Here is a 26,132-nt window from a genome sequence, read left to right on the forward strand (position 1 = left end):
GACCAAAGGGTCCCGGGTTCAATTCTGGTCAAAGGCACATGTCCCCGTTGTGGACTCAACCCCCAGTAGAGGGCGTGCAGGAGGCAGCCGATCCATGATCCTCTCTCATCATGGATGTTTCTATCTCTCTCTCTCCCTTCCACTCTGAAATCAATAAAAATATTTTTTTAAAAAGCTGACAAAAGTTAACATGGATTTTTTCTATAGCAAATACATTTCTAAGACCAATTTTCTTCTATTTAAAAATTTTATTTCCTGTTTTCTACTTTTTCTTATTATTATTGGTTTTTCACTTCCCTTCTATGTTGTGGCTTTAAAATAATACTTCTGAGCCTATCCTCTGTTCAGAAATGTAGGAGATTGCCAATTCTGATTACTATGGAGTAGCTTGATACAGATTAGCATCCATCTACTACAAATAAATATTAAAAATAAACTTTAGAAAAAAATCACTGTTTGAGGGCATCAGAGAGCAGCCAAGGCAGCCAACTTTGAAAGGTCAGGATCTTAGAAGTGAGCCTGGCTTCTCCTCTGCATTTGGATGTGTTGGTGGAGGCAATAAGTGATGCTACAATGGGGCCTAGAAAAAAGCAGAAAATGATGGCTTAGAATTTGTGGTCATTTTACAAGTCTAAGAAGAACCAAAATAGTGGGATTCTTTATTGCTCTTAACTCAAGCAATTTGTTAATTCTTATGATTTATGCGACAGGAAATAACAAACCAAACAAAAAAAGTGGCTCCTAAGTGGCTAGAAAGCCAAGCAGAAAATGAGAAAAATTGGAACTCAAAGATCATCAAAGAGAAGTAGCCATGGGAAACAACACTACGAGTTAGTTAATACCCTTGATAGGCTACACTCTAGTAGGAAAAACAAAACAGAAATTAATTAGACCTCCCAGGGAATAATACTCAACCTTGAACAATCTCAATCTTTAATGGATCAAGGTAATTTGCCCTGCTTCAACAGCCTGCCAGAAAGAAAGTAAATCTTCTCTAAAAAGAAAAAAATCCGTAACTATAAATTTTCATATATTCAATGAAAAATGGCTAACACACAGGCATAAGTGAGCACAAACCAAGAGAAAAAAGATCAATAAAATCAGACCCCCAGATGATTTGGACACTAACATAATCAAACATAAGTATTATAGGTTAAAAGATAGAATAGCTGAAATAAAAAAACTTGATAGAAGGGCTTAACATTAAATTATAAAAAGCAAAAGAGATAATCAATGAACTGGAATATACGTCAATAGATATCGAGATTGAAGGAGAGAAAAAATAATTTGAAACTTTCAGAAACAAATATGGGACACTTAAGAATGGTGAAAGTCTAAGTAGACTAAATAGATTCTCCTAAAAGAATGGGACCAAAGCAGTATTTACAAAAATATTATCCAAGAATTTCCCAAACTTGAGAAAGATCCCAAGCCAATGATGACAAAAGCTCTATGAACTGAAGTTGAGAAAATACACAGAAATCTATACATAACCACATCATAACAAAATTTGTGAAAACAAAGGAAAGAGACACATTATCTTTAAAAAATGCAAATAATGAGTGACAAATGCCTTTTCTGCAGAAATGAATGTATACCAGAAGACACAGGAGTGACAAAGTTTTAAAAGAAAATAACTGCCATCAGGTGAAAACATCCTTCAAATAATTATGATAAAATTAAGATGTTCTTAGAAAAGACAAAATTGAGAAAATTGGTCAACCACAAAACTACATTAAAGAAAAAGCTCAAAATAGTTTTTTAGGAGAAAAATGATACCAGATATAAAGAGGAAACAGATAGAAGAACATAATAGGATAAAGTAAATACATACATAAATCTAAATGATTACTGATTGTATAAAAACAATGATATTACTGTCCTGTTGCCTTTCAAATAAATGAAGAATTAAAAATCATTAAGAGCTAAAAAGGTGAAGTTAAAGAAGAAAAGAATGGCGAGGCAATAGAAAATTGAATAATGCAATTTACAAATTGGAGCTAGTTGACAAATATAGAACACTGCAATCAATAATTTCACAATATACCTTTTTTATCTAGAATACATGCAACATTTGTAAAAGTGACATCTTCTGTATCATAAAGTCTTAACAAATTTCACAGGACTGAAATCATAGTTGGTATAGTATCTGAATACACACTATAGAATTAAGCTAGATATCTACACTAATCTTCACTAATAAAAGAGAAAGATGCAAATTGACTGTACCTTCACGACACCCACCAGCCAATCCGGAGTGAATGGCCAAATTAACCCAACAAAGATGGCGGGTTAATTTGCATACACAGGCACCCAGCGGCTGGGGCAGGATACTTGCATCGTCGCCATGGTGACGACACAGGCGTTTCACACTGCCCCAGATACTCTGGGCTTCTGGGCAGCATGGGAAGGAGGAAAGGTGGCTCTGGGCCGGAGCAAAGGTTGTGCCAGCAGCCAGAGTAAGGATGGCCCATTCTGCACTTTGTGCATTGGGCATCTAGTCAATAATAAGATAACAAGAACATTCTCAAATGTTTGTAAATAAAGGAAGACACATAACATATGAGCCAAATGAGAAATTACAAAGGAAGAAGTTCAGAATTATTCGAAAACTAGAGGCCCAGTGCATTGATTCGTGCACCAGTGGGCCCTTGGCCTGGCCTGTGGGATCAGGCTGAAACCAGCTCTCTGACATCCCCTGAGGGGTCCCAGGTTGTGAGAGGGCACAAGCCAGGCCGAAGGACCCCACTGATGCATGAATCCGTGCACTGGGCCTCTAATATGCATATAAAATCTTTGATTAATCTCTTCCCACCCTTTCCTTTACCTCCTCCCCCTTCCTTTTGAGATCCATCAATCTGTTCCATGTTTCCATGCCTGTGGTTTCCACTTCTGCATTGAGCGTCTGCCTCCTGGTGGTCATTGCATGTCATAGCTACCGGACAGTTGGCCAGCCGGCCAGTCGCTTAGGCTTTTATATATATAGATATGGCCCTCAAGAGATCAAATTATAAAAGTACTTAAAGGTGCCGAAACCGGTTTGGCTCAGTGGATAGAGCGTCGACCTGCGGACTGAGAGGTCCTGGGTTCGATTCCGGTCAAGGGCATGTACCTTGGTTGCGGGCACATCCCCAGTAGGAGGTGTGCAGGAGGCAGCTGATCGATGTTTCTCTCTCATCGATGTTTCTGGCTTTCTATCCCTCTCCCTTCCTCTCTGTGAAATATCAATAAAATATATTTAAAAAAAAAAGTACTTAAAGGAATGCCATAGATGTATCTTGACAATGGTATCTATATGATACACAAGCAAGTAGAACAAGTAGTAAATACTTTTCATTCTAGCCAGTCATATAGGTGTCCTGTAGACAGAAGAGTCAATTGATGGAGTATTTCTCATTTTAACTGTTTCACTCATGCTGTATAAATTCAGTTTAGGCTCGATTTAACAGAGGCAAGAACTACAAATGGAAGGTAATCACAATGTCCTAGAGGTATAAACGCTTTAAATCCTATTGAAAGGAAGTCATTATGTCAGTCAAATGATTTCATATACATGCCTTAAAAGACAAATTACTCATCTACTGCTTAACAGGAACAGAAAGTGAAAGCAAGCGGTATGGTGGGTGCTTCTTTAAGGGAAAAATGTTTTCTTTACACAGCAGCTGTGGGAACATAAGGCCAGCAGTGGGTATCAATGCTAAACCATCACTGAATTACACAAAAACAACAGGCTATAACAAAATAACCAGTGTTTTCAAACTTGTTATTTTATGACTGTCCTTTGCCAATCTCTTTTAAAGAAATATGGTGTCCATCTACACTAATTTGACATACATTTTTGTCAAGTGGGAAATTTCAGGACCAAGCAGAAATATAATGTCTGTGTGTCCAAAAACATTTAGTAAGATTCTAATGTGAGTTGTTTTTTTCATGTTTTTTTTTTCTGTTCTAGAGCAGAGTCCATTCATTAAAGTTAAATTCTTGCATCTACAATGTCGCTTCTCTAACCTGATAGCACTGCTTTAATTTATACCACATCACTCACATAAGGAAATATATTCTTTATTTTTCCAAAACTGACATTTATAAAGTAGTGGGATTATTCACTTAAAATATCAAATATAAAATAGCCTATACCCTACAAATTATTCTACAAAGTAAGCATGGAATTTTAATGTATTATTTTCTGAATTCTTTTCAAATTACATAAGACTGGCAGCCAACTCCAGGTTATGATATCAATTTTGAGTAATGAAAACCCCAAGTATGGTAAAAACTATACTTGAAAAATGTCCTAACTCTCCTATGAAATGTACATGGATTACTGCATACAACTACTTACAGTAGCAATTTTAAACCTTTTCCATCTCATGACACACAAAAATTACTAAAATTCTGCATATACTAAAAATATATATACATCTTGCTGATTTAACAAAAAATAGGTATAATTTTGATTCATCTGGACAGATATTGTTGGCCATTGTCATTTTTTAATGTGACAATTTAGGGGGGAAAAGCCAGTGACCATGATTAGTCAGGTATTGCATGTTTTAAAAATTCTGTGGCACACCAGTGTGGCTTTCACAGCACCCCATTTTGGTCAGTTCTTGGGAAACTTTGTCATATCTGTAGTTCTTTCACTCAGTACTCTTTTCCCACAAAGCATTCTCAACAATTAGACAACCAAACTGAACAGTAATTATTTTAGCCAGTTACATTTAGGTGATCATTCATTTGACCTTGCCCACTAATCTTTCAGGGGTATTTGGTCTTTCCTAAATACACCAATGTGATTCATTTGGTATTTCTTTTCTTCATTAATGATGAGTCACCCTAGCAATGCAACAACAAAAGATGGCCCCTGAAGTACTTAATAATGTCTCAATGAAAATAGAAATATGTCAAAATATCAAGTAAGAATCTATAGTAATAAAAGGGTAATATGCTAATTAGACCAGGAGACCTTACAGACCTCCTTCCGGACAAAGCCATGGTGGCAGGGGCGAGGCAGAGGCAGTTAGGGGCAATCAGGCCAGGAGGGGAGGGCAGTTGGGGGCAAGCAGGCCAGCAGGCCACTGGTCCCAGATTGCTAATGATTGGCCTTTTAGTCATTAAAGGGCAGAGCTCAAAAGAATGTTCAGGAGGCATAAACTATTTGGAAACTTCTTAGATTTGAGGCACTGGGGAGGTGGCAAGAAAAAAAGTAGCAAATTTATGATCTCCCTTTAAGCTAGCGAACATATAAACTATCAATTTTAGCCTAATTAAAAAAAAAAACAATAATAGAAGAGGCTTTCATATGTTTATGAATTGCAGATCATCTTATAATAGAAATAGATTTGGGGAACTAAAAGACAAATGGGCAATTCCCCCAACCACAATTTTTATTTTATTTTCTGGTATTACTTAAGTCCATAGGTAATCTCTATTTAAAACCAGAAAGAGTTTAAGACACATTTTCTTTTCAATTTGAGGATATTTTATAATTCAACAGAATAAAATATGTTCCTAAAATTTTATCCATTTAAATGTATTAGGCCAGACCATATGAAATTGACAATACTTCACCATTTTCAATTTCAAAGATGGCAATGTCATATGGTTCAGCCTAATAGATTTATTATGCATACAGGGGTAAGAGGAAATCTACATTGAGCATAATGCTATTCACATTAAACATAGTCCCTTAATTTAACCTTCACTGCAATACTAAATGAAAATTTAGATTTGTAAATTTCAAGAAATTTTCCAAAATCATGTGGCTAACGAGTGGAATAATTGGTATCAAAAAAGGCCTTGTTGACCTCCTAAGCAAGGTCATCATGCATGATTGATTGTGAGTCTGTTCACTGTACAAGGTTAACAGCCAAAGAGGAAGGTGAGGGCTTAAATTTAGCAAAGTGGGAGCCATGGGGTGGCAGACTGTATTTTCCAAAACAGATTGAACCAACATATAACCCACCCTACATGCATTTCTTAATGTAACATTGACATTCCTCCATTGAAAGGTGGAATCTATTTTCTCTCTCCTTCAAGCTGGGCCAAACCTTGTAACTGCCTTCAACAATAAAATAAAGGAGGATGACAAGGCATGACTTCTGAGACTAGGTCATCAAAGGAAAGAGGACTTCACCTTCTGTAGTGCTTTCTCTCTTGGGGCAAATACATCGGGAGCTCTGAGCCAATGTTTTGTTTCTGTTTTTGAATTACTAAATTTCTTTTCGTTTACCAAGGCAGATTGCATTCACTTGGTACACTGCACCTTTCACTTTAGAGGGGGTGAGGTGGAAGGTGTTGATTGTTGGGGTCAACCTAGAATATAGTAAAAAGTGTTTGTATTTTTTTTAGAGATACTTGTATATAAAATAAATAAATCCAGTTTGGAACTCAATGAAATACTAAACATTCCTCAAATAAAATAAAAATGAAGCTCAGGTTCAGGGATTAAAGCTCTTTTGTCACTAGAAACAACCTATGTTTATATAAAATAGTGATACAACAGTCATATCACTCTCTTAAGTGATAACATTGATAAAAGACATGATGTACTTGAGAATGTATCTTTGGCAAACACAGTCAATATGCCCCAAAGGGCTCTACATAAATTAAACATGTAGGCAAGCATAGCACAAGGTAAAATTTGTAGGGATTTTAATCAGTCATCCACATCCATGACTAGTATAAACTCTAGGTACAGTGACCACTGAATATTTTCATGGTGTTACAGATCCACGAGAGTGTTTGATCAAAAGTTATATTCTGTTCCAGAAAAACAGACTTTTAACCCCATTATTTATCAAGTGAGGTTATATACTTTCATAATGTATTAGGGCAGTGATCGGCAAACTCATTAGTCAACAGAGCCGCAAACCGCGGCTCACGAGCCGCGTGTGGCTCAGGAGCCACAGTTTGCCGACCACTGTATTAGGGGCCCAGTGCATGAATTCATGAACCTTGAAAGGAACTGTGGGCTGCGAGGCTGCAGTGGGCATAGGGGCAGGTCTCGGCCCGTCCTCTGCACCCCCGCCTGGCCTCTTCCGCTGTGGCCCCCAGTCCCATGTCTGCCAGCAGCCTCGCTCCCACCGCCGCAGCTCCCATGCTCTGATGGCGCCAGCCCCACTTGCACCCCCTGACAGAGCGGAGCAATTGGAGCTGGTGCCAGCAGCAGGTGCAAGCAGGGCTGGCACCATCAGCAGGTGTGAGTGGTGGCTGCTGCCCCTATAGCCCCTCAAGAGCAGGGGGAGGTAGAGAAGCCCTGAGGGGCAATTGGGGCGAGCAGCCACTGCTCACACCTGCTGATGGCACTGAGCAATCGGAGCCAGTGCCCGGCGCCGGCAGAGGGTGTGAGCGCTGGATGGGACTGCGGCTCATGGGAGCAAAGAATTTTCAATAACCACCACAGGCTCACCCCGATGGCAGCAACCAGTGTTCCGCCTTGGTCTGGTGCCTCCACTCACCTGCTCCACTATCCCGCTGCGGCCTACACCCACCATGTTCTGCGCACAACCCTGGTGGTCAGCACACGTCATAGCGACCAGTTGTTCAGTTGTTCAATTGTTCATTTGGTCTGCCATTCGGTCTATTTGCATATTAGGGTTTTATATATACAAATTATGTCATTGTGATAGAACAGCAGCTACTTTTTATTTAAAGAAAGATCTGTACACTTTTCCTTACTTTTACTCTTTTACATTAAAATTTATTTAAACATACTTTTTCCTCTCTTTATAGGCCAACATTTAAAGGATGTTGCTAATCTAATTTTCACTTGAGATGATTCAGAGCTTTCCAAACACATTCTCTGTTCAAATGACATGCAAATCGGATTAATTTGCTTGTGTTCCAGATTTAGAGATAAGATTGTTGCCTCTGGGGTGTTAGCAGTAAAAATGCCTCTAATGTTGACTATTTTTTGTTTCTGACTTGGCAGTATATCTCCACAGGAGTGTCTCTTGGCAGATGTGTTTTCTAAGGCAAGGATCTACTCAGAGAAAATCAACAAAGCCATTTTAGGAAATCAGAGAAAATTTTGAGGCTAAGGTTTTGATTACAACACTAAGGATTTAGATTAGACATTCAGACATACTTGAAAAGAGGGCTATAAGAAATTTTAAATCCTGGTTTGTTTGTTTTTTCCTCTTTTTTTGTGGTTGTTTTGTTGTTGTTGTTTCTTTCAGTAGATATACCTGTCTAATCAGAACATGATTTAAAGAAGGGACATACAGTAACAACCCTTCTAAATTTGAGTCCAATTGCATGGTGTTTCTAGTAGCCCAAGCATCAGAAATGGGTATTTTCTCAATTATATGCCAATTCAAATACATATGTCCCAATAAGAAAAAGGGGAGTAACATTAGGTCATGCACATGAATACATGGGCCAGTTTGCTAACGGCCTAACTCCAGGGTATGAATAAATGTACTGGGGGTATAAATCTCCCTTTCTTCAGTCTGTCTCTATTCCTAAGTGTAGCTCCCTGAGCAAGATGCTTCTTTAAAAGCTGATATGTTTTTGTTACATGTGAGCCAGTTACTCTAGCCAGGATGTCCAGTACTTGACCAGAGGGACCAGTCACTATCTCAAAGCTGGGGTATGTCTGTACCACCCCAGAGCATTTTTCAAAAGTAGTTCTAGATAGCACCCCATGAAATTTGCACCCTCAGACTTAAGTTAAGATTAAAAACTGCAGAATGAGGAAATGAAATAGCAGAAGTAATCATAGGGATCCATAGCAGTTTTTAAGAAGTAATGTGCTACATAATGGGTTAGGCACTTGGCATTCACCTTCTTTAATCCTGTCACCAATCCCGAAGGTTATGGATTACTACTTCCATCTCAGAGATGAGGACTCTGAGAATCAGAGAAGTTAAGAAAATTCCCTACTGATAAACCAGAATTATGTCTAGGATCTGGTCCCAAAGACATCACAATTTTAGCCATGCAAGTGTATTATAATTCTCACATTATAACTAGTCATAACCCTCTGGATATTGTCTGTGTTCTGTATATTTTACTTGCTTCACTGAGCATATCACACAGTTTAATACAATTATTATGATAGACTTATTTTGATTCATTGCAATAGCCTGGAAGAATTGACATCTGCTTGCTACTGTATTTTATAATTGCTTTTAAAATAGGACTTGGACATTAAAGAAAATGACAATCCAAGCCTTTCAATGTTTTGTAAGGACAGAAAAATGTTTCTGAGGAGTAAGCAGATTTTATATTCCAGACCACTTTTTGTGCTGAAGCCAGAAATAAAACAGATAATTATTTTGATACTGCTTATATATGTCTATGTTGGTACAAATAGTCATATTTAATACTGATCATGCTTAGTTCTTCTCTTCTAAAAACCTCAGTGAACACAGTAAAGCCAGTTACACTCCCAGCAGCAGGTGTACTTAAATCCACCGTTTGTTCAAATGACAGCAAAACGCATTTTAAGGTCCTGTGACTTAATTCATTAATGCCTCAGCTTTGTGCAACCTTTAGTCAGGGTCATATAATTCTTTATGGTCCTTTAGCTTTAGATAGAGTGAGAAGCTACTCTGTCTAGTAAGAAAATGCCCTTGATCCTGTGGAATATAAATCTGATGGCATGCTGCTCTTAAGAATAAGCCTCTCTCTAGTTTCACTCAAGACGCTTATGGCATTAACTTAAAGTAACCTCAGGCTCACCAAACTATGCTCTCTCACCCCTGTCGGTTAAATAAATGCCTTCTGCTCTCAAGCATTACCTTTTCCTTACAAGAGAGAAAACCTGTTTTATCATATCACTATTTTACCATTTCTGCTCTCCAACAGCTCAAATGGATGAACTTCCTATTGATTTCTGCTTCTATTGATTTCTATATGGCAGGTATTTATTGCCTATTTACCTTTAACCTACTGTACTTTGCCTTCCTGCCTTTCCAGTTGGCGGAAACTGCCTTTTTTAAAGTCACCTGAGACTTGCTAATTACTGAAACCAACAATTTTCTCAGGTTCACCTCCCCCCCCCCACCCCCATTTTTTAACTTCTCCAAGCCATCTTAGTAGTTATGGCTAACATTTATTGAGCTTTCAACTATGAGACACTTGTAAGCTCTTCCATAGAACACTATGAGGTAAATATTCTGCTTAATATCTATTTGCAGATGAGAAACAAAGACTCCCACAGATAAGATAAGTCATGCAGCTGCATTTCAAACACAAGAAGTTTAACTCCTTAGTCTACACTCTCCATTTGGTAGTCCTTCATATTACTCTGCATTAATCACTATTGGCAGCATTCATGACAATCATTGTTGGCATTGCATAACAAAATTGTCCTTCAGATACCTCATCTTCCCAACTGGATTGTAATCTAAATTGCAGTGACTATAATTTTTAACTCCCTGAAATATGTGGTTCTGTGGTTTAAGTACTGCTATATTTGTTATATTCATAAAGCTGGAGGAAATTAAAGTGTTCTTCACTCTACCTGAATAGAATCAACATTTAGCAGCAGGTGATAACCAAGGAATTGAAAAGCAGTAAGTAGATTTCATTGACCCACTCCTCTTGAATGAAGGGCAAATTATATGATGAGAAAAATACAAGGAGATTGCAGGGATGTCTAGGCATTTAGAATTGTGAGGAGTAGCAGTTTTAATGATTCATATATCTAAGTAGGTGCGTATATGTAACTGGGTATGGATAAGAAATATTACCATTCCCAAGGAAGAGCTAAGTTTACCTTCTCTATTTCTTATTTAACCCAAGGAGAGGAAGTAACACTGTTTCTTACTATCAGTGGAACCTAGCTGTGGAGGAATGGGGAAGAGATGGCACTGGGGCTATCGATCAAGAGAACAATAGTTTGCCCTGGCCAGTTTGGCCCAGTGGATAGAGCTTCAGCCAGTGGACCAAAGGGTCCCAGGTTTGATTCTAGTCAAGGGCGTGACCTCAGTTGCAGGCTCCTCCCCAGCCCAGTCCCTAGTCTGGGCTTGTGCAGGAGACAACCACTGGATGTGTTTCTCTCACATGGATGTTTCTCTCTGTCTCCCTCTTTCTTCCACTCTTCCAAAAAATCAATGGGAAAATATCCTCAGGCAAAGATCAACAAAAAACCAAAACAAAATAAACAAAACAGCAAAACAGAGAGAGAGAGAGAGAGAGAGAGAGAGAGAGAGAGAGAGAACAATAGTCTGTCACCACACTGGTCAATCCTTAAAATAAAGGAGATGTATTTTAATGATTTGAAGGACCCATCCTGTGATCTGTGAAAGAGAGAGAACCATTAAAAAGAGGAAAAAGGAGAAGAGATTGGGCAGTTTTATTGAAGGGACCTTATTCTTTAAAGATGATGCCCTTCTGGCCTTTGGTAACCTTCATGTGTTGCTTGGTAACAAAGAGTCCACTTTGAGAGGAGGGTTCTCTATTTCACCTCCTCTTCAATTTAAATGGCAAGGAGAGGGGTGCTGGTTGAAGATTTGATGGTACAATACTCTCAAACTTAACTCTTCTCCTCCTCCTCTATTCAAGGTCTTTTTTACAAAATTTAGGTACAAGCAGTTTTTGAAAAAGATAGGCAAATGAACCTTATGTTAAAAAGATGCTCAAGATCATTCAACAATAAGGAAAAAATGCAATGGAAACATTGCATTCACTGAGGTACCATTTATCACCCATCAGATCACCAAATTTCTACTTAGTATACAACATATTCTGCTTTTGAGACTGTGGGAAAAGAGATTTCCTCATACTTGGAATGACAGGAATGCAAGATGGCACAATCCCTGAAGTTTGCTCAAGGTTGAATCTGAAAATACTTAGCAAAATTGTATATGAAGAAACTACTTGACTCAATAATCCTCCTTCTTAAAAACCCAATACAAAGTTATATTGAAAAAAATACAAAATTATATATATATATATATATATATATATATATATATATATATATATATGGTTATCCACTGTGGCATTATTAGTAATAGCAAATGATAGGAATAATATCAACTATCCATCTACAGGGGACTGACTAAATAAACTATCCACAGAGCAGTGTACTAGGAAACTGCAAAAATGAATAAGGAATAGCTCCATGTATTGACATGGAATGACATCAGAAATAGCTTAAGTGAAACAAACAAAATAAAGCAAAGGGTAGAATACTGAACATAACATGTTACTTTTATGTTAGAAATAGAGAAAATACAAATGAATATGTTCTTATTTTTGCCAGAAGAAACAGAAACAATAAACCAAAAGCTGGCAATAATAATTTTAAAAGGTTGCTCATGGGCAGCATGGGAAACCTACAAGCAAATAAACATTCTCTTGCATATAGAAAAAGGTTTCTAAATAAAAGGAACCAGGACTTAGAAAAAATGGCTGATTCCAATTGAGGGGAGGGGGTTTATAAGATGGGCCCAAAAAATTTTAGGTTATAGGTTTATTACAGAAAATAAAGTACTTATTATGGAAGAAATGATGATAATCACCATTTTCAACCACTAAATAAAATAGTAGTCCTAAAAGATTGATGAGAACTTGTCAAAAGATCTGGCAACAGCCAAGAATCAATTTTTGCATCACTAAAAGTGAGACCACCAGATATTTATGCTTGAGATGAGCAAACTGCTATAAAGCATATGGCAATACAAAGTGAAGCGGGGGAAAGAATGAAATAAAGCAATATGAAATAAAATTAAAAAAACACTCAGTGGAGCGGGGAAGGGAGTGATAAATGAAAAAAAGGGTAATAAAATATTGATAGTTATTGAATCTGGAGATGTGTGTTCAGAGATCTATTATATTTATCCCTCTCTCCTTGGGTTTGCATAAGAACACTAAAAATTACAAGTTTAAAACACAAAACTTCCCCTTCGTAATCTCATTTCCCCCCTGAGACCTAACAAGTTAAAAATCCTAGGTTAAGTACTTGCATTTCTATGGCAGAGTCTTGGAGAGAATGACTTTCAACGTGCTTTTCCCTGAAAATTAATTCCTGATTGTAAATCTCATCTTTTTGGAGTAATTCCATCAAAGTAGTAAAGATCCTGGTTTAACCTTGTTTTACGCATGGTTTCCCAGAGATCATCAGCCACAAAACCTTCATTTTTGGTCTAGTGACACCTGCTGTTCCACAGAAAGAACTCCCTCTTCAGATAGGAATACCAGTGGGGAGGGAATCAACATAGTGTTCTTCAATCATTCCCTGGCTCTGCATCCCTCACCTTCAAAACAGAGTCAGAAATTTTCAAGAAGGTACATGCAACCCTTCCTGATGCTGCCGGTATTAATCAAATACCTAAACTTCCCTCTTTCGGCTCCATGGGAAGCCCTAGGCCGCAGGTAAAGAGAAGCAGTGTTTGTACTGGTAGCCCCTGTGACTGTGCCCTCAGGCCTTTGTACGCTCACTTCTCAAGTTCCTTCTGACAGAGTGACCTTCTCTTCTCTTCTTCTCGGCCTTCACCATGCTCAGGCCAAGCTCCAGCACAGGTACCACTTCCTGGAGGATGCCCCCAGACAGGTAATGAAGTGTTTCTCATTACCCTTTCTTATGGGCACTCCAGCCTCCACTGTAACACCTGTCCTGTCACTCGGTACCACAGACTTCTCTGATTTGCCTTTCTTTCCCACTAGATTATGATCTTCTTCACTCTCTCTATAACCTCAGAGTATGGCATATTTGCTCAAAATTGTGTGTGAAAGGGAAAGATAGAAAAGGTAACACCAATAACAATATGACAAGAGTTAAAATTTCATCCTTCACAGTTCCTATAACTAGAGATGCTTTGAGGGAAATACTGTAGTTTAAAAAAATGCACAACAAGGTAGAAAGAGGTAGTATTTGATTGTTTCCAGAAAACAGAGTATTTTATGAGAGATGAAGGAAGGGAGTAAATGGGAAGGACACGGGGATTTAAGTCCTCTTAAATAACTGGTAACGAACTTATGGAGATAAACTTAGCACAATCTGCAAATTTTACCAAATTCTCAAGCTATCTAGAACCAAAAAGCCGCTAGCAGTTGTAGGGGAGGAGAGGAGAAAAGTGGTGCGGGTGAGCTTCTCTCTCCCATTTCTTTAATATGGACAAGTGCTTTTTATTTATTTTTATATCTCATGTAAAGGGCTCTGCAAACACTGTCCTAGGGAAGTCCCTTATACTTCCTGTTGGGAGCGACCTCAGTTGACAAAGTCCTGAGAGGGCAGGTTTCACAAAGTGGCCTGCCTGTTCCCAAGGTTAGTCATGCATCCTGCCCCCTTTTAGGCTTAGAGACCCTTTAGCACAATAGTTTAGTAATCACACATTCTGCCCCCTAGAGCTTAGTTAACCCTAGAGCACAGTTGATTTATAAGCGTAATTGTCCTTAAGCAAGAAGCATAGCTAGACTATCTCATGGAAAGGAACTTAGGTGGCGTCAAAGGTGTTTGTACAGGTTTAGCCATTGGAATCTTAGCCAAGATAAGGAACTTTGTGTAAAGATCAGTAGGAAACCTAAAGCAAAGGGGTATAATTATGTTTACCACATACCAGGAATGATGTATTGTGTGGAATGTAACTGACCCTGTATAAATGTATGGTGAGAAATAAACTCGGGACTGTAAGCGGGAAGTGCTACAGTCCTCCCGATCCCATTCTGTTTTCTGTCTGTCTTTTCTCATCCTCTCCCCCCTTGCAGGTACTGTTCGACTGATGCCGGCAGGCTCCGGCAACTTCCCATCAGCTGGCTCCCTACTCTTGACTCTTCTGTATAGGAATAAAGAAGACAACACTTTCTACTAGACAGTCTGTGCGCCTTTCTTACAAGTAGAGTTTTTATTGCATTATGAATTTGTGTTCTATGTCTACACACTCAATTTATTTTCCTTTCTAAACAAATACTTAATGTCCACAAATTTATTGTTGTTAATCCTCATGTAAGGGTACTTTTTCCATTGAATTCTAGAGACAATGAAAGGGAGGGGGAAAGACACAGAGAGAGAAGCATTGATGTAAGAGAGACACATAATTGGGCACAAACAACCAGAGCATGTGCCCTTGATGGGAATCAAACCCAAACCCCAGACCCTTCAGTCCTTGGGCAGATGCTCTAACCACAGAGCCAAACCGGCGAGGGCCCCACTAATTTTTTACTATTTTCTTATTATATTTTTATTGATTTCAGAGAGAAAGGAAGAGGGAAAGAAAGAAAGAAACATCAATAAGAATCATTGATTGGCTGTCTCCTGCACTCCCCACACTGGGGATCGAGTTCACAACCCAGGCATGTGTCCTGACCCGGAATCGAACCATGACCCCCTGGTTCATAGGTGGAAACTCAACCACTGAACCATGCCGGCCAGGCTCCACTAATTTTTTAGAGGCAGATACTCTGTATTTCACATGGAGCAATTAAGCAACATTTCCAATGCTGATCACCATTTCCTTCCATTGCGGGGACTGTGTCTTAATGGATCCTTATTGTCTTTCAAGAAAATTACAAATGCAGCCCCTTCAGGGAGTGACCATTCAATCCATTTTCCTGCTCCCTCTAGTGCAGCATTTGTCATTTTCCCCCTCATGGCTGCCAACAAGCTTTCAGTTTACTGAGTCCCATCAAAACACTCCAGGTGCTTTGGGCTTTTACTTTCTCTCTTACAGATTGGCTTTATTTACAATGGTTCCAAATGTGACAAAAGCAAACAAACCATTATCCACATGGTCCAGACGTGGCTCCTCATATAATGCAAATGAAAGAGGCCAGACAATGTAGCCCAGCCCCTGCCCTCTCCACAGGCTGGAGAGAACACTGGAGCATGGAGCATGGAGTATCGTCTTGGGAAGCTGCCAGCCCGGCTGAAGAGCCCTAATTGCAGGAATGCAGCTCACTGCCAGCATTCTGCAGGCATAGCTAAGTTAGATGCATTTGCTCTGTCTAGGCCATAATGCCAATTTTTCTATTGCTGTGTACATTTCTAGCCAAGATCTCAGAAACAATATTTCTTTCTTTTTTTAAAAAAAAAATATTTTTATTGATTTTTTACAGAGAGGAAGGGAGAGGGATAGAGAGTTAGAAACATTGATGAGAGAGAAACATCAATCAGCTGCCTCCTGCACACCTATTGGGGATGTGCCCACAACCAAGGTACATGCCCGTGACCGGAATCGAACCTGGGACCTTTCAGTCCGCAGGCCGACGCTCTATCCACTGAGCCAAACCAGTTAGGGTGAAACAATATTTCTTGACTGAGGAAATGATTTTAGTGGTTTAAACAATAGCTATGCTTTCTGGGGGTTAGCCTTAAACAATATTGTGAGGAGGCACACCTTAGTCCTTAGTTTTTTCTAGCACCCCCAATTTATCTGTGTCATAGTCTGATTCCCTCTGGCTTGTCTTTCTATATTCTATATTCCTGGTCAGGAATGCAAATAGATTTTTATCTAATGTATCGACTTCGAGAGCATTTTTTTTTTAATTGGTTGAAAAGTGTTTGAAGTTTGCTGAATGGAGCTCACTGGGAAAAGTGCAAGGACCAATGAACAACCTCTGCTATGGCACTTGACATCTATTTTATAGACATCTCCGCCAACCTCACTGTCTGGAAGGCATTCTCCAAAAGTTATTTTAAGTGAATACATTGACTTGAGGACTTTTCAGACAGTGATAATGTGGCAACTAGAGTAGACCAGCTTTTAACATCTATTACAGATTCCTTTTCATGAGTCTTCCTGTACACTAGAGGCTACATTCCCCAGTGTCCTTGCATGGAAGGTTCTAGATCAGCCGTGGGCAAACTACGGCCCGCGGGCCAGATCCGGCTGTTCTATCCGGTTCTCTTGCTCTCCCCTCCGCTCCTTTACTTTGAATTTATATTAGTTCACACAAACACTCCATCCATGCTTTTGTTCCGGCCCTCCGGTCCAGTTTAAGAACCCATTGTGGCCCTCGAGTCAAAAAGTTTGCCCACCCCTGTTCTAGATGCAACTAGATTCTGCCACTGAGGTCCACTATTGTGAAACTTGATCTTCAGAACGGAGTTATATGAGAATAAAGGCAGTACTCTCCAGGAAACAAGAGAGGCTTAAGCAGATAGTGGCTGGCAAGGCATGACTCTGAATCAAACAAATTTGGAAGCAGTTTTCTAATTCACAGATCATGGCTAAGATGGAGCTAGCAGTTGTATATTTCCTCAGTTTCTTCTTTGCAGCAGGGAAAACAGTTTTCTGGACAAGCTAAGCTCAGTGTTGTTATTGTGAGGTTTGGAGTTTGCTCTTGAAGCCTTTAAAATCTATACATATAAAAGGCTAATATGCTGTCTGTCTTGGTAATGATGCCATGTAGCAACGCCCGTCTTCCTCTCCATAGCTACTAGCCTCCTTGCAGTTTCTTCAGCCCAGAAACACAACTTGCTTTATAGCCAGGTGGAAACATTTTACACTTTAACCAAATGTCTGTGAAGCATTTTCCCATGCCTCATATCATTTGATCCTCACAGAAGTCCTGGACTAGGTAGATAGGAGCCTTGATGGAATCCTATTTTCTTTTCATTAGCCAGAAAATGGCGATTTAGAAAGCTTAGAAACTTGACCCAACTGAAAAGAAGAAATGGCGGACCTTGAAAATAACTTCAGGTTTTCTCACTGCACAGAATATAGTCAAACACTGCTGCAGTTAAATATTTTACCCTTTGTTCTCCCTGCGTGATCTACAAAAATAATCTGCTTTGTGTTAACATTTACTGTTGTGTTGCTGACAATTACCTGAAAGAGAAGTTGGGGTGCTTCACTGGGCTGAAAAAAGTTTAGCTAAATCAAAAAGCAGGTCTAATTAAGCAAGTTTATTCTATATATATAAAAGGCTAAGTTGACTCGCGCATGCATGATACATATAAAGCTCTTGCTGGTGCCAATCACACACGTGTGTTTTGATCTGTCATTGTAATCGATCATGAATTTGGTTGACACTTCTATTATAAAGGGTGAAAAGCGATATTAAAATATTTCTTCTAATTTCCTTTCAATATTCACGAATTTGTACACCAGGCCACTAGTGTTTCTACAGGCATTTATTTGACTCCTAAATATCTAAAATGTTTTTACTGTTACCTAATACAATTGCAGAATATTAAACCACTATGAAAACAAGACCCTGAGACACACAAAGAAGCAATGAAACCATGAAGTCACTCAAGCTTTACCTGCAGCCTAACCTTGCTCCTAGAATTTATGAACCCCGATAATACTTCTTGGTACCTGGCAACAATCTCTTAGGGCTCAATTCCAGTTTCACTTGCTCGATGGAAGCTTCCCCCTAACCTTCACCCCATCAACTATCATCTCCAAGCCAAATGGACTGTCCCTGTCCACGTGACACAGCAATTATTTTGTTATAACATAACTTGTATTTTGAGCTCTTTTCCTCTTGAGTTATCTATACTTTTTAACCTAGATCCTTGTGAGGGTGTGATGTTCTCATAAACTTGGATTGTAAAGATACAGTTTCCTCTTTGTGTGTTTCCTGTGGGTGCATCTAAGCTCCTCTGTACACGCACACACACACTGATTCTAATACAGTTGCTATCATCTGGTATGTGTTCAGTAATGCTGCTTCCATTGGATCCAAATAATTCAGTCTGTTTATCCTCAATTAAATGCGTAAGATATTGCTCTTACCTATCACCTATTATCGATTAATATGCAAACAGTCTCTAATCATGGACGTTCAGTTTTAAGATATTTTTTAAAATATATTTTTATTGATTTCAGAGAGGAAGGAAGTGAGAGAGTTAGAAACATCGATGATGAGAAAGAATCATCGATCAGCTGCCTCCTGTATGCCCCACACTGGGGACTGAGCTTGCAACCTGGGCATGTACTCTGACCAGGAATCCAACAATGACTTCCTGGTTCATAGGTCGATGCTCAAAAACTGAGCCACACCAGCTGGGCAAGATACTTATTTTTAATGTGAATCTGTGTGGGCTGATGTAAGAGGGGTGGTCAGAGGAGAAAAAGGGCAAAGTAGCTGAGACAGGCTCTGTTACATTCTGATTAGTCTCTCAAATTCATTTAAATTTGCAGCTTCCACCTTTATTGAATCCAAATCCTGACTCTTTTGGTGATATTTCTGCAGGGCTGGTCTCTTTTTATTAGGTCATATCCCCAGAGCCAATAGAGAGGGTTATGAAGCCAGGATACCTACCTAATCTGTCTGGTTTCAGATCCCATCACTTCCATTTGCTACCACTGTGTGACCTTGCATACATTATTCAATCATTCTTTATTTCACGTTACTTGCCTGTAAAATGGTAATCATAATAACCCATAACTCAATACATACATATCAAGAAGGGTACCAGAAAGCATGACACATGTTAGCAATTATTTATCTAACACTTCTCCTGCCATGAAGATGAATGCATCAAATTCCCTTTCTAATAGTTTTAAGATATTAAAAGTACATATTTGTTAGCTGAAAAACTGCAGATAATAATGAGCTAGAATGCCGACTACCCTAATGTTCACAAGACCCTTCTGACCTTGAGCCTATAAGTGAAACTTCATTAGCTCCATTCTATCACAAATAGAAGAGGAATTATGTGAACAAGTCTATCCAAACAGATTATCCAGAAAGTCTACTTTTCACCAGTGACTATCTGGACCCAATGTCTCTGGGGAAGGTGAGCTGCCATCTTTTGGCCTTAAAAAAAAAAAGGGGGATTAGCTGGCCTCCTAGCACAGGGGCTGGCATAATCAAGACATCAGGATGTATGTCAATTATTTCTCAATAAAGCTGGGAAAAAAAGATATGAAAAAACATACTGACAGACAATAACGTGATTGAATGTGTTAATGAAAAATGCAATGTTTTTAAAATTATGTCCCCCAAGAATGTGCCTCAATGGGTTAGGCTGGAGAATTGAAGAATGGGACTGGTGGAGAGCAACTTCTACAGTTCATATATTGAGCATCTCCAAACGAAGAAAGGATTGATCTAAAGGTTTGTTGAGCACATCTAGAGAATCCCAAGGATTTCTTCCCTTCCCCACTCCTATTCTTTAGTGTAGCCAAGGGACACCTTCGCATTAGTTTTACCTAGATGTAATGGAGGCAAAAAGTGAACTTTGTTCACATTCATGAAATTAAGTTCAGACTATTGACTACTTACAGTTTCAGATTTGTCAGCCTGGGGGCAGTATGGGGATTTCTATTGCACCCGAAAAGGGGGTGGGGGTCAGTAAGGGAGCCCGCTTTAAACAGGACAGTGGGATATGACACACTTGCAAACCAAACCACTGAGAAAGATGCCCCTTCTGAGAGACCGTGTCCCTTTTCAAACTCCTTGCTCAAGGGATGACCACAGGTTGTAGAGAACTCTCACTGAGCTGCTTCTCAGCTGAGGACCGTTTGTGTGTGTTTTCCAATTGGCAATTCAAAAGGTCAGAAAAAAGATTGGATCAACTTAAACTTTACAGCAGCAAGATTGCAATGGGCTCTTTGTGTCTGCCTTTATTATTATCTCAGTGGTGGAAAACGCCCCTCTGCGTTCACCTGCCCTTGGAAGGATGAGAGGAATAATGCAGCCTTTAATTTTGGATCTTACTTTAAATCCATCCTGCTGTGATTCTTTTTCCTGTGGAAAAGGCAATTTGACAATTTTTGGCATTGCCTAACCAGTACAGTAATGCTGTTTTTGAAGTTAAAATAGACCAGGTTTGTACAACCGGTTTCTATCATCCTCCGCCTCTTAATAGTTTACATCATCCATAAAACAAAGAGGAAACTGATTTGTAAATTACTTAAAAATAACCAGACTCTGCAAAATTGAATTAAATATTTGTTAAAAATGTTTACTTGGTGTCATTTTTGTGTGTGTGTGTGTGTTTCTGCACAACTGATCCACTAATTTCTAGAGGCTGGTTTTATGCAAAATGTCTTGAGACACCCTGCTGCAGTCTTGACTAGAATTGTAAAGTGGAAGAGGAACATGTCTGAACAATGAAAGCCTTGGCTTCTCTTTAGGGTGTGGGAAGGGCCAGGGTGAGTTCACAGCTCCTGACAGGTTCAGGGTCAGTCTGCCATCCCCAGTGGAGCTCAGCCAGAATATTATGAGTGAGCACACCTCAGATCAATTAACCTCTGCAGCTTGTTTATCATTCTGCTTGCACGAGTTTGTTTTTACCAAAAATTAGGGGAAGAACTAACATCCTCTGTTTCATCTGTAATATGAAGTTATGGAAAAAGTTTATTTTTTCCATTTAATTACTTCTTTACATGCATTTACAGTAATTAGACATCAGATGCAGTAGCTAAAGCAATTACTATATGTCATTTCAGAGAATTACAGTATAAACATACAGTAAATACTCAATAACCCATGACAAGCTACTTAAAAAGTAATAAGGAAATTTAATTTAAAATGTGGGAGCTGAAATGCATGATGTACTGCTGAATGAAATGCCCACAATTACAAAAGAGATTCCAGCTTTGAAAACCCACTACTATTAATTTACTTACCTTTCACAGTGTGAGTCACTGACCACCTGCCTTCAAAATTAATATTAACAATGCATGATAAATAGCCTCTTATAATGGAAGCCTTGCCTCCTCTTTCCTTCCCCTCCCCTCCCCTCTCTCTTCCTTCCTTGTCCTATCCTCCCTTCTTTCTCTTTGAAAATCAAGTTGACACTTGAAGCCCATTAACCTGAAAGCACAAAAGTTCAATTTGTAATAACAGCACAGTGGTTAACATACAGTGACACTCCTTGTCTTTCACTTAAAAAAATTATCTTTATTGTTGAAAGTATTTTCCCCATATTGCAACACCCTGTAATAAAATGTATTGGAAATTTGCAACTCTTTAGAGTGGAGTTCAAATCTCAGTTTAGCCCCGGCCAGTGTAACTCAGTTGGCCGGAGCATCATCCCAGTCTGTGCACATACCTAGGTTGCAGTCTGTGCACATACCTAGGTTGAGGGTCAAATCCCTGATCAGGACACATACAGGAGGCAGCCAGTTGATGTTCTCACATCCATGTTTCTCTCTCTTTCTCTGTTCCTTCCCCTCTCTCTAAAATCAATCAGGTGAGGATTAAGACAAATATGTTTATTTATTAAGAAACCTATAGCAAGTTACTTGACTTCTCTATGTCTTAGCATATCCCTAAAATAGAGGCATAACTATTTATCAGTGAGTTGTCTGACAACATAATTCGAACCAAGTAGAGTAAGCACCGAATGAATGGCTGCTAGCCTTGTGTTATCTATTTATCTCAATGCATGTAATAAATCTGGAACGTTTACTCTTCTATTTAGACTCTACAGCCTTCATCACTTCTAAAATTATCACTGATGTGTTTAATTTCGGGTGCACTGTTCCCCCAACATATACCAAGAACTGAAGACTAACTCTATGTTCACTAGCTTAAATCCATTTATAACTTTACAAATTCTTATTTAACTATCCTTAGACAGCCCCTCACAACTGTAGAATCTTTTTTTCTCCCTGCCTTGCACTGCCCCATAGGACCTCCTTCTCCTGCATAGTATAAGGTTAAGAGTACAGAGGAGAGAGAGAAGCAGACTTGGGATTGAAGTCTGGATTTACCACATGGACTTAATTCTGGAATCATGACTAAACCTCTAGAAGCCTCACTTTTCAAAAATGAAATAGTAATACCTATTTCATAAGGATTAAATGGGAATTTATTATTCATTTACTCATCATACTCTTATTGAATGTCACTGTATTGCCTCCTTCCACCTACGAAGGTGCCTGGCAGGTAGAAGCTCAAATTCTCCCATTACCAGGCACAAATTCTGCCTACTCTCCAGATCAGCTGTTCACCCAAAAATGTTTCACGGAGTAATTGTTACAGGAAATGCTTTGCCAGAAAAGTGTTCCAAAGTCAAGTAGGTTAGGGGAATATTACTTAATTTATTCCTTTCTTGCTTATTTCTAGTATAACTAGGCATATAATGGCTACAAAAAGACAGTAAGATTAAATGGAACTGCTGGGGCTCAGGAAAGGACATGTGCATTTTTATTTTGGTCACTGACACATTACCCTCCAATTTTATCATACAAATTTACATTGCCACCAAAAATATAGGAGTGTGAGCATATAACAATGTGGACCAATGTCATAGTCTCTCTTCCTAACTCCTGATTTTACAGATGAATAAAACTAAGGACCAGAAAGAGAATTACTCATGAGACATAGTTTGCAAAATGCATTCAAATGAATCCCACAGTGAATCTGGGAGACCAAGTTTCTAAAGTTGCAATTATTACTTATTGAGATCCTACTCAATGCTAATCACGATAGATATTTATTTACACTTAATCTTTTTAGATGTTCTACAGACACTCACTAATGCATTTAAAATTGACAAAGCTGACCCCAAGAAATTAAGCCATAACAGCAACAAGTGGTGTTATTACCTACTGGTGCCTTCTCTGGTCTGCCTGAATCTGACTGGACATTTTTGGTAGACACTCTGTTGAACCTTGCAGATATAGCAGGTGAATCACAATAGGGCTTCATGTTACATCTAAGTAATGCAAATCGACTGAACGGCCAAACAGCGGAATGACCATCCAGATGACTTTCCAGACGAAGCTAGGGCTGCGAGGGCTGAGGCAGCTGGGGCTGCAAGGGCCAAGCCCCTTACAAGAATTTTGTGCATCAGGCCCCTAGTCTATAATAATAAAAGCATATTATGCAAATCGACCAAATGACGGAACAGCAGAATGACCATCCGGACAACCTTCCGGACGACCACACTATGACATGCACTGGCATCAGGCTGGCTAAGGCAGGTGCAATGCAATTGGTCGGGGGGCGGGAGGGAGACCCTGCCACTGCTCATGATTGCCCCGCAGAGGGAGGCACAGGCTACCCTCTGCTGAGCGATCGATGGCAGGGCTCCACAATCAATAGCCCCAAAGAGGGAGGCCCAGGCTGCCAGCCGGCAGGGCAATCGATGGGGGGAGAGGGGGCTCTGCGATCACCCCAAAGAGGGAGGCCCAGGCTACCTGGCTGGCAGCACTATGACAGGAGGGCAGGGCCTCCCTCTGCATGGCAATCGATCTGGGGGCCCCACAATCAATCCTTCCACAGAGGGAGGCCCAGGCCACCGGCCAGTGATGCAGTAGTGGGTGTGCAGGGCCAGCCAGCGATCACCCCACAAAGGGAGGCCCAAGCCAGCCAAGTGATCGCACCCCACGCCTGTTGCCCGCAGAGGGTGGCGGCCAGTGGCAGGGGAGGAGGGGGCAGTGCCACAGATGGCAAGCAGTGGCGGGGGCAGGGCCAGCTGTCAGCAGCCATGGGGAAGGAAAGCCCCGATAGGCCCTAGTCACCGGCCAGGCCTAGGGACCCTACTTGAGGGGTTCCAGATTGAGAGAGGGCACAGGCCAGGCTGAGGGACACCCCCTTGCATGAATTTTGTGCACCGGGCCTCTAGTTTATTAATATAAATAGTCAATTATAATGTGTCAAATCATTCAAGAGAAAACATTAGCCCTATTAGTTGAAGAATAGAAATAATGAGAAAATTGGTTCTTGGTCTTTATTTCCTTTCATCTATGATAAGATCTCCTATCTGTCAGGCAAACTTTAGCCAATTGAAAAAGTGAGTTTCTGTTTCAGAGATGATCCCCTTCTAACAGAGGTATTAACCTCATCAAAATCACCTGGATACAATCCTTGAGTGCCAACCCTGTTCCCTAGGACCCAGATCATGACTGTGTCCGACTCTCCATCTTCCTGGCCTTATCAATCATGGGAAATGCCTATTACTCCCCACCCAAACTGCTTCTTTCTTTTAAGGCACATATAGAAAGCAACCAATCCATGTTCTCTTGGTTTAAAAATGGTCAACTTATCTGGAACTGGTCAAAAATAGTGATAGAAATAAGACACCTCCAAAAACTTCTCCACTCCCTTCCCCAGGGAGCTGACAGAATTGGTGTCCATAACAGTTTCTGGGCCCAGGACCTGTCCTGTTACACATGTTCTGAGAAATGGGTTTTCCACCAGTTCCCTCAGGGACAGTACTTCTGAATCTAATTCTCTCAATCTAAACATTTCCTCCCCACATTCTAGGATTCTCACTCCCTCTCACATTGCAGCATTCCAGCCCATTAGTTTTGGTTGTGGTTCTATCCTCTCTACCAGGGTAAATAATCACAATCTCCTGCATCCTCTGTCTTTGTCGCCTGCCACTGCCCCCCTTTGTTGCTCATTTTATCTCCTGCTTCCTTGGCCAGTGACTTTATTTCACTTTCAGAGTCACACAAACCCACCGGTCCCTTCATTTGCATATTCCCAAACATACAAAAGATGTTTAAATTCTAGAATACCATGCTTTGGATTTATTTAAAGAGCAGCTTTAGAAACAAAGCAATTGCATTCCTTAAATTGATGAAGAAAGATGAGCATTATGAATTTTTTAAGAAGGAGGAGGGAAGAAAAAGGCCTGTGTTCACTACTTTCAAATGCAAAACAATCTACAACAAGAACAGATTATAGTCTTCCCCAGAATGAGTACAAAGAAAAAAGCCTATTCCTCCAGGAAAGATTTGGAAGTACTTCTTAAGCTTCCTGAGGTCTTGTGGAGAATTATGATTACAACAAACCTGGGGAATGACTGCTGTTACAGGATGCCGGCGAAAAGGTTTATTTCATGCCAAAGAGCTTAGCTGATTTTGAATTAAATCCAAAGAGCCTTTGATTCTCTGAGACTGAGCAGTTCACTGTTATCTTCTGGCAAAGCATGACGAGGTTCAGCTGATGTGGTCCCAGCTCTGTCACCCCTCATCCCAGGGGACAGCATGTCAAGTTATATTGTGTAAACAGACATGTTGGCAACTTGGCTACATTTGAAGATGGAATCTATTTTTTTTTTTTATTTTGGTAGTCCTTTTTGAGTTGTAGGTAAGTCTGCTGCCTCCTTAAAAATTACTATTATTAATATTGTCAACACTTACTAAAGTTATAGAGAGAACCTATTTGCATTCTTTCTCCCTTTTTATATTTTCTAATACACTTAGACATTTTATACATTGTAAAAAAAAGTACAGATTTCTCATAAATGATTTATCTCATTACATTATGGTGAGTAGTCATTTAAAGACTAGGGATTCTAATTCTCAAGGTTAGCTCATATT

This window comes from Plecotus auritus (genome assembly GCF_963455305.1).
Source record: "Plecotus auritus genome assembly, chromosome: 6".
Lineage (NCBI taxonomy): Eukaryota > Metazoa > Chordata > Mammalia > Chiroptera > Vespertilionidae > Plecotus > Plecotus auritus.